Genomic DNA, 8,714 nt, shown 5'->3' on the forward strand with positions numbered 1-8,714 from the left:
GGCTTGCCTAGTACCACGATAGGCGCCATCACGACATGGTTAGTTTTGGATTGTGACATGCAGGCTATTGGCCTACATCTATTCTGCCAGTTGGGACTGCAGATGCAGTAGCATACCGGCGAGGGAGTGGCCGCTTTGCACGAGTATGGTCGGCAGGTTACAGATCTGGCTGCCCGGACATTGCAGCGAACCCGACATGATGAGCGCTTAGGATACGAGACTGGTTATGTGGCACCAGAGCAGTACCACCGTAGGCTAGTAGACAGGCGCGACCAGAGAGGTAGGGGTGTCCCACGAAGTCATGGGAGTCGGCGAGGAGGTGGTCCCCAACAAGGGGGCGTTGAGGCACTTGTTGAGGATGTTGGAATTGATCAGCTGTGTGACCACCCTGAGCCAGACCATGCTCCTAGTGATATGACCTCATTTTTCCTGGGGCTTACTCCAGGGACTTTGTAGGTGACCCTTTCAACTCCATTGTTGATCGCCGGCATGGCCATTACCTCACATACTGGAATGAATATTTTCATGATCCTCTAGAGGTATCGACGTACATATTACCCTCCCCAGACACCACTTGTGGGATTATACTGGGTCGTTATTGTTGTTGTTTTTGTTGTCTAGAGGCATCGACGGTTGTAGATGATCGTCCGGTACGAGATGTGGATAGTGGTCACCGACTGAGTTATGGCTCATCACTGAGGGATACTGAGGATCTTTCTCAGGATTTGGTTAGTTTGTATTACTATTATTTATAAAAAAAATTATCTCATTGATTAGTCATAAATATCTAAAGCATATTTTTTTTGAAGCCATCATCCTCGCCCGTCACGGAGGCCAATTTGTGCGACACTGACATGCTTGACATGGATGATTATATTCAGGAACCCGCTAACAACATGGTAAGACATTTCAATTTTTTTAGCTAACACGTACATTACTAATATATATTTCATATACTAAAATATCTTATAATTCTGTAGGTTACTGCTTGATCAACAACCCCTTCTACCGAGCCTGCCAGCCTTACTGACGATCATGCTGCAGCGCATCCTCCGATAAAGAGGCGACGTGATGAGGATTGTCCTGATAGTGTAACGGGGGGGATGGAATGCGCCTCAGGCCAGCGGCTGTTTTAATCATAAAAGTTGTGGGACACATTGATTTTTTTATTTTATGTACATATGACATTCAGTAAATAATAGCAACATTATTTATAGTTTATATTATATGCGCATTATGTTTTTATTTGTCGGGTTCTTTGCTATTTAAATACTACAATACAAAAACAAATATAGCAACTTAACATAATTTAAATTCGGTACAACAAATGAAAATAAATGACATGGAAAACATAAATACAAAATACTACACTCAACACATACATGTGTTTGTTTAGTCACTATCGCCCATTATTCTCTGTTTCAACCACTTAAATTGCTCTTCCAACCTATTTTTTTTCTTCTTCTGCCTCTTTTAGTTTCTCCTTCACTGCCGCAAGTTGTTGTTGCGTCTTAATGATCTGGAGTTCGTATTCACCGGTCATATTCCAAACATATTGCAAACAATGTTTCTAGTATTCCTGATAAATGGGTTCATCATACCATTCTTCAAATCTATATTGATTTCTGTCCTACAAATGGGGAATATAACACAACACTATTAATTAACATGTTATATGAAAAATATTAACCAATATTTTTTGCAAAACAATAACTTACAAGTTGTTGAAATATCCAGCGTCTGCGCCCCACATTACCATTTGACCAAAATGACTTCAAAATCGCAAGTTTGCCATAATAAAAACTATGTACATTATTGCGTCCAGACATTTCTTAATGTAGGACAAATACAAAATTAATGGAAAGTTTTTTCTACTTGATGCATATAATAACTAAATGCGCTAGGCTTTTATAGGCAAGAAAAAACACATAACGTGGTATTTCACTGTGTTATGCTTCGCGTAACAATGATTCTTTAGGGTACAATACAACTTTACTAGAACAACAGTTTTTTAAGTCGACAAGACAATACACATAACGTGATATTTCACTACATAATGATTCTTTAGGGTACAATACAACTTTTCAAGAAGATAACTTCTCCAGAACGGCAGTTTTTTCAGGTCGACAAGACAATACACATAACGTGGTATTTTACCACGCTATGCTTCGCGTGATAATGATTCTTTCAGGTATAAGAAAGCTTCTTAAACTGAACCAAGTCATATGTATTTCAAATACCTTTTGAATAAACATTACAGTAACCATTGAAGAAATGCCACTAATATTTAACAAGTGGCTTAAAAAGAGGCAAAAGGTTGAATGTACTTCAATAGATCCCCATGGATCACGTCTTAACACTATCGATCCCTACCTTGAAAAAAATATGCTAGGTTGCTACACTGACTTGAGTGATGACAAGTGGTATGGTGTTTTACATACCTTGGAAAATCAGCCTATCAATATACACACTGATCTCAAAGTTGCAGGGCACCTTATTGAGGGCGAAGCACATTCTACAAAGCCTAAAGGTATGCGAATTTGGGGCAAAAACTACAATGAGTTCCCATTTACTCAAAACGGTGTGATTACGAAGTACTATGTCGCTGGCATGGGCTTCTTGTGCCACAAGCACTGTTTGCAGTTGTCACGACCTTAAACCCTGAACCGGTCGTGATGGTGCCTCTCATGAAGACAAGGTCAGCCGACACTTACCCATTTCAGTTTTAAGCAGTTAACAATGAAAATTAAGTCTAAAACATGTTAAATGACCCAACATGTGAAGAACAACCCAACACAGCCCGATACCGGGGTGTCACTAGTCATGAGCATCTATAAGTTCTAATACAAGTCTGAGAAGTCTATAAACTATTACAAACTGTCTGATAAAAAGATAGAAATGTTAAGGGGGAGAAACACGGGACTGCGGACATCAAGCAGCTACCTCGTGGACTCCAAAATCTACCGAGAGCTCTCAACTCGCACGACAGAATCCGCAATGCCTGAATCTGCACACGAGGTGCAGGGAGTAAAGTGAGTACTCCAACTCAGTGAGTAATAATCATAAATAACTACTGAAAGCACGAAATCACGTAAGGCACATTGCATGCTATAATGAAGCAGTAAAACCATTAAAACGGTGAATCAGTAAAGGTACGAATAATCATATAAGTCCAATTTAAACATCAGGAAATACCTTTTCAACAATTAAACAGATAAATGACAAACAAATAAGACAGATAAGCACATAAAGGTTTTTGCCCCTTGGGCACAATGTCAACAATACTAGCCCATCGGGCTATATCTCACATCACAATGGTTACCCACGCTCACTGGGGGTGTGCAGACTCCTGGAGGGGCCCCTTTCGGTCCAAGCGCAATATTAAGCCATCTCATGGCATCATCATTAGGTGCACAGCCTCATATCAATAAGCCACCTCGTGGCATACACATCTCAGGCCCTCGGCCTCATAATTCTAATCAGTATTTTCTCACAAATAGGCCCTCGGCCTTACTCAGTCAAAATACTCGCAAGCCACTCGGGAAATAATAAAACATGATTCTTAGCCCAAAATATCATTTAAAAGATTATTTAAGTGTTAAACAGAGTAAACATGGTTGAGTTATGAAAAGAGTAGAATATAGCATGACTGAGCTCAAGTATAAAGTCAAAACAGTGAGAAAATATCAATAAAATCCCTCGAAGGGTTCAAATAGTAGGCACGAAGCCCAATTATGGCATTCAGCCCAGATAATGATGATAGCTAATAAATTTTAGTCAAATACGCGGTAAAATAGTCATTCGGGACGGACTAAGTCACAATCCCCAACAGTGCACGACCCCACGCTCGTCATCAAGTATGTGTGTCACCTCAATATAGCACAACGATGTGCAAATCCGGGGTTTCATACCCTCAGAACATCATTTACAATCATTATTCATCTCAAACCGGTCAAATCTCTAACTCGCGATGCCTTTGCCCCTCGAATCGGATTCCACTCACGTCGAATCTATCCAAATCATAATCACGGCATCAAAATATGCTAAGGGAACAAAGCCGAAGCGAAAATAATCAATGTACAACACAAATCCCGAAATTACCAATACTCGACCCCGGGGCCCATTTCTCGGAATTCGATAATTTTTACATCAATAGATTTCTTATCTCCCCACGAGTTCATACATATCAAAAGTTCTGAAATCTGACCTCAAATGGTCCTTCAAATCCTCAATCAAAGGTCTAAATTTCCAAGCTCTAGTTTCCCCAAACTTTGATCCTTAAATTCAATAAATTACAAGCCTAATCCATGAAATTATACCATAGAAATGAGTTTTAGGTCCAAAATCCTTACGTCAATGAAGTTCCTTTGAAATACCTCTTCAAAATCGTCCAAAGCCGACTCAAAAATGGTGAAATAGCTCAAAAATCGAGAAGGACACAATTTATACCTTATGGCCTAGGCATTTTTGCATCTGCGGCCATATAGGCGCTTCTGCGGTACCGTATTTGCAGTCCTTGAACTGCTTCTACGAAAATTACTTAAAATGCCTACTCTGCATCTGCGATGAAATATCCGCACCTGCGTTATCGCAGGTGCGGTTCCTATACCTCTTCCGCGGTTCCTTCTCTAGCCCCTTTCCGCTTTTCCGACCAATCGTCTGCATATGCGGCGTCGCACCTGCGGTCCCCAATCCGCAGGTGCGGAAATAACATAAGCAGAAAATCTGTAGTTTCTTCAAAAATTCCAAACTCTCCGTCAACAATCCGAAATTACCTCGAGGCCCTCGGGACCACAACCAAAAGCACAAACTATTCCAAAACCTTATTCAAACTTGTACCAATCTTCAAAACACCTCAAACAAGATCGAATCAACCAAAACACGTCGGATTTAAGCCTAAGTTTCCAAAAATCTTACGAATTACGCTTTTGATAAAAAAACTCAACCAATCCACGTTCGAATGACTTGAAATTTTGCATACACATTCCAAATGACCCAACGGAACTACTACAACTCTCGGAATTCCATTCTGACCCCTATATCAAAATATCACCTACCAACCGAAAATTGCCAAAATAACAACTTAGCCAATTCAACCCTAAATCTACTCTGAACCTCCAAAACTCATTCTGATCATGCTCCTAAGTCCCAAATCACCTCCCGAAGCTAACCGAACCATCGGAACTCACATCCGATCCCTCTAATACATAAGTCAATATTCGGTTGACTTTTCCAACTTAATCTTCCTCAAAAGAGAGTAATTGTCTCAAACCTTACCAAATCCTTTCCGAACCCGAGCCAACCAACCCGATCACACATAGAACCAATAGACAAGTCAATAAGAAGTATAAATGGGGGAAATGGAGTGGTAACTCATGAGACGATTGGCCGGGTCGTCACATCCTCCCTAACTTAAACAAACGCTAGTCCTCGAACGAGTCAAGAAATATACCTGAAGCCTTAAACAGGTGAGGATATTTGCTCTGCATCTCCCGCTTGGTCTTCCAGGTAGCCTCCTCCACGGGCTGACCTCTCCACTGCACTTTCATTGAAGCTATATCCTTTGACCTCAACTTTCGAACCTAACGCTCAAAAATAGCTGTTGGCTCCACATCATAAGTCAAATCACCATCCAACTGAACCGTGCTGAAATCTAGAACATGAGACGGATCCTCAATATACTTCCGGAGCATAGAAACATGAAATACCGGATGCACACTCGACAAGCTGGGTGGCAAAGCAAGCTCACAAACCACCTCCCCAATCCAGCGAAGCACCTCAAAAGGCCTAATGAACCGAGGATTCAATTTACCTTTCTTCCCAAATCTTATGACACCCTTCATGGGTGAAACCTTCGACAGAACCTTCTCGCCAACCATGTAGGACACATCTCGAACCTTCCTATCAGCATAGCTCTTCTATCTCGACTGCGTTGTACGAAGCCTCTCCTGAATCACCTTCACCTTTTCTAAAGCATCCTACACCAAGTCTGTCCCTAACAGCCTAGCCTCACCCGACTCAAACCAACCCACTAGAGATCTACACCGCCTCTCATACAAAGCCCCATATAGAGCCATCTGAACACTCTACTGGTAGCTATTGGTATAAGCAAACTCTGCAAGTGGTAGAAACCGATCCTATGACCCTCCAAAATCAATGACACAAGCACACAACATGTCCTCCAATATCTGAATAGTGCGCTCGGACTGCCCGTCTGTCTGAGGGTGAAAAGTTGTGCTCAACTCAACCAAAGTACCCAACTCTCGCTACACAGTCATCCAAAACTATGAAGTAAACTAAGTGCCCCTATCTAAAATGATAGAAACTGGGACACCATGCAAACGAACAATCTCCCGGATATAGATCTCTGTCAACCGCTCTGAAGAATAGGTAGTACACACAGGAATGAAGTGCAGGACTTGGTCAGCCAATCCTCAATCACCCAAACAGCATCGAACTTCTTCAAAGTCCGTGGAAGTCCAACTACAAAGTCCATAGTGATTCGCTCCCACTTCCACTCTGGAATATCTATCCGCTAAAGCAAGCCGCACGGTCTTTGATACTCATATGTCACCTGCTGATAATTGAGACACCGAGATACAAATCCTACAATGTATTTCTTCATTCTCCTCCACCAATAAAGCTGTCTCAAATACTGATACACCTTTGCGGCACCTGGATGAATAGAATACCGCGAGTTGTGGGCCTCCTCCAGCATCAACTCCTGAAGCTCATCCACATTGGTCACACATATCCGGACCTACATCCTTATCACCCTATCATCACCAATGGTCACATCTCTGGCATCATCATGCTGAACTTTGTCCTTAAGGACAAGCAAATACGAATCATCATACTGGCACTCTTTGATGCGATCATATAAGGAAGACCGAGAAACCACACAAGCCAATACCCGATTGGGCTCCGAAATATCTAACCTTACGAACCGATTTGGCAAGGCCTGAACATCAATTGCAAGAGGTCTCTCCCCAACTGAAATATATGCCAAAACTCCCCATACTCACCGTCTTTCGGCTCAAAGCATCGGCCAACACATTGACCTTCCCTGGATGGTACAATATAATGATATCATAATCCTTTAGCAACTCCAACCATATCCCCTGCATCAAATTAAGATCCATCTGCTTGAACAAGTGTTGGAGACTACGATGATCAGTAAATACCTTACAAGACACACCATACACGTAATGCGTCCAAATCTTCAATGCGTGAACTATGACAGTCAACTCCAAATCATGAAAGGGGTAGTTCTTCTCATGGGGCTTCAACTGACAAGAAGCATAAGCAATAACTCTACCCTCCTGCATTAATACACAACCAATTCCAACTCTCGATGCATCACAATACACGGTTTATGAACCTGAAGCTGATGGAAAAACTAACATTGGAGCCGTGGTCAAGGATATCTTGAGCTTCTAAAATCCCTCCTCACACTCATCCGACCATACAAATAAAGCACCTTTCTTAGCCAACTTGGTCAAGGGCGATGCGATGGATGAAAATCCCTGAACAAATCGACGATAATAACCTGCCAAACCAAGGGCTACGAATCTCTGTGGCTGAGGATAGTCTTGGCCAACTGTGAACCGCCTCTATCTTCTTCGAATCAACCTCAATACCCTTGTTGGACACCACGTGCCCTAAGAAAGCCACTGAACTGAGCCAAAACTCACACTTGGAAAATTTTGCATAAAGCTTCTCCTCCCTCAATCTCTATAACACAACTCTCAAATGCTCTACCTGCTCCTCCTGACTACACGAATACACCAAAATATCATCAATGAAGACTATGACAAACGAGTCGAGATAAGGACGGAACACGCTATTCATCAGATGCATGAACGCTGCTGGGGCATTGGTCAGCCCAAAAGACATCACCAAGAACTCATAATGACCATATCGGGTTCTGAAAGTCGTCTTAAGGATATCCGAGTCCCTGATCTTCAACTGGTGATAACCTGAAAGGAGATCAATCTTGGAGAACACTCTGGCCCCCTGAAGCTGGTCGAATAAATCATCAATATGAGGTAATGGATACTTGTTCTTAACTGTTACCTGGTTCAATTGCCTATAATCAATACACATCCTCATAGTGCCATCCTTCTTCTTCACAAATAGAACCGGCTCACCCCAAGGTGACACACTAGGCCGAATGAACCCCTTTTCAAGGATTTCCTGAAGCTACGCCTTTAACTCCTTTAGCTCCGCTAGTGCCATACGATACGGAAGAAAGAAATGGGCTGAATGCCCGGCACCAGGTCAATACCCAAATCAATATCCCTATCCAGTGGCATGCCCGATAGGTCTACAGGAAACACATCGAGAAAAATTTCTCACAACTGGAATAGAATCAATATTGGGAGTCTCAACACCGACATCCCTCACAAAGGCTAGATACGAAAGACAACCCTTCCCAACCATACGTTGGGCTTTCAAGAATGAGATCACTCTACTGGGAACATAATCAGTCATACCTCGCCACTCAATCTATGGCACATCCGGTATAGCCAATGTGACTGTCTTGGCATGACAGTCTAGAATAGCACAACACGGAGATAGTCAATCCATGCCCAAATGACATTGAAATCCACCATACACAATAATAAAAGATCCACTTGGGTCTCCAGACCCTCAATAGTTACCACACACGACTGGTACACATGGTCTATAACAACAATATCGCACACCGGGGT

The sequence above is a fragment of the Nicotiana sylvestris genome, chromosome 8 (assembly GCF_000393655.2).
Source record: "Nicotiana sylvestris chromosome 8, ASM39365v2, whole genome shotgun sequence".
NCBI lineage: Eukaryota > Viridiplantae > Streptophyta > Magnoliopsida > Solanales > Solanaceae > Nicotiana > Nicotiana sylvestris.